General features: G+C 39.6%; 1 long non-coding RNA gene across 1 annotated transcript; it reads right to left on the bottom strand.

The window, feature by feature from the left end:
• Nucleotides 1-749: 749 nt before the first annotated feature.
• Nucleotides 750-1,767, bottom strand: LOC120433778. Its single transcript, XR_005608747.1, has 3 exons — nt 1,605-1,767; nt 1,434-1,517; nt 750-1,176 (listed from the first exon to the last, which is right to left on the bottom strand). It is a non-coding gene; the product is annotated as an uncharacterized LOC120433778 (long non-coding RNA).
• Between the last annotated feature and the right edge of the window lie 412 nt (nt 1,768-2,179).

Here is a 2,179-nt window from a genome sequence, read left to right as displayed (position 1 = left end):
TGTTAGGATGATAACGTACCATGAGATCTTTGATGGTTGATTTGATGGTGCCCATTCAAGATTTTATTTGTGCAGAAAAGCACTTTAAATTTAATTCTGGATTTAACAAGGAGCCAATGACAAGATGTCATTATGGGGGATATGTGTCTTTTTCTAGTCACAGTTAGGTTTGCGGGTTTCCTTCCTTCACCTTAGTCTTTCTATGGAGTTAATAACTTTGTTTTGAATCTTCATCTTCATAATAACGGTACATGTTCAGTTTATTCTGTTTGCCTCAGGAGTCTGCACTTGTGGTTCTTGACACAGTGAAATGATCTAAGGTATGATTGACCTTCACCAAACATTAAACAGCTTTAATCCTGCCCTAAGTCTTTATCTGTTTGATCCTGTTTCTGTCAAACAGAGACAGTCTGATATCAGATTGCATCACTGGTAGTTACTGAAGCTGTGGACACTTTACAAACATAGAGCACAATTGGCACTTACATTTTTAGAATTGCAACTAAGCTCATGATCTGAGACTAAGATAAATATTATAATATAGACCTATAAAATAGGTCTAAAGTATTATTAGTAAAACTTAAATGCTCCATCTTCATAATGAGGTTTATGAAAAAAGGTTAAATGTTTTGCACAGGCCACAAGTTTTTCCAATGTTCACCAAAACTTGCAGATAATCTTCAGACCAAGACATTAAAAACATTTTCAGATGACCTTTTATTTGTCAGCCAATTTGAATTGGCAGAAAACAGAACTGAAGTCATACATAGGCCTCCATCAACTGATGAATGCCAAACTTGGTAGATGGGTTTAATTGTTTTTCAACAAATAATTGAGCCATGTAGATAACAATCCAAATAACTAACAAATACTAGAAGCAGAGTCAAGGGAGAAAACAAACAAGAAAACATGAAGACTTTTAGTACACAAACAGAAACATGAATACAAGGTAACAAGAAAAGCTAATTACTCAAATACAGAAACACAGGAATACTAAGAAATATTTCTGATATAGGCCACATACGCTGATAAAAACTTTGGGGTTCTGACCTCCTCAATATCCCAGGTGAGAGCACCCACCCTGCAGGTGGCAGGTAGAATGGGAGCTGGGGAAGGATTGTTCATTATCCGAGGAATACTGGCGGGAAAGTGCTCCTGGCTTGGTATTCTGAGAGCCTGGGTGGTAGGAGAGAGAGAGACATTAACTTGGATGAAAAACAGAGACCAGTGAGCTTGCTGGAAATCTCTATCTCTCGTTTCAGAGATAAGTTAGATTTTTGTAATCTGTCCATATGAGAAACGGCTGTTTGTCTCCTTCCAGCCAGGGATGCCATTATTCCAGGGATAATTTATAATTTCCAGAAGCTCTCTATCCCCCACGTCATAGTTTTGCTTGGTGGGGGTGAGGTGACATAAATAGAGCTGGCGTTTACCTTGAGGTTCGCATCTGTGGGATAGCAGTGCCCCTACTGCTACGTCTGATGCGTCGACGTCCACAATGAACTGCTTATTAGTACCTGGGTGAATAAGAATGGGGCAGAGGCGAATAGCTGCTTTAATTTAGTGAAGACAGTGTGGGCCTCCCAGGGCCAGGTGAATGGTACCTTAGAGGAGGTGAGACGAGTGAAGGGAGCAGCAACTTGACTGTAGTTTCTGATGAAGTGTCGGTAAAAGTTAGCAAACCCAAGGAAGCAGGAGAGTTCCCTTCATGGCTTAGGAACAGGCCATTCCTGCACTGCTTTGACCTTTGCTGGATCTGTCTTCACCTGTCCACCCCCTGTTAGAGGACATAATGATTGTCTCACATGATTTCCAGTTCAGCTGATGATCGGCTGTTTGTGGGCAATAGTTAAACAACTCGCATGTCTTAAAGAAAAGGAAGTCCCATAGAGTTCTACTCTGTGTTTCTGTCTTGTGCTTCAGTTTACTGTGTTGTTAATGTACCACAGGACATAGTTTGATGTTTTTCAGATTTTCCATGAACTGCACAAATTCAAGTCCAATGGGGCAAAAACACCTGAGCTACTGACTCGTAAAATTTACTTTGATCTTTAAAAGAAGGACATGATAAATGAAATCTGCAAAATAGAAATATGAATCACAGGGCTGGAAATTATTTAAATTGTTTGTAACTGTAAATTTGTTTGCTTTGCCTTTTCTTTTTCCCTTGAGGGGCAGA

Source organism: Oreochromis aureus, linkage group 17 (genome assembly GCF_013358895.1).
Source record: "Oreochromis aureus strain Israel breed Guangdong linkage group 17, ZZ_aureus, whole genome shotgun sequence".
Lineage (NCBI taxonomy): Eukaryota > Metazoa > Chordata > Actinopteri > Cichliformes > Cichlidae > Oreochromis > Oreochromis aureus.
This window is presented reverse-complemented; position numbering and strand designations above follow the sequence as displayed.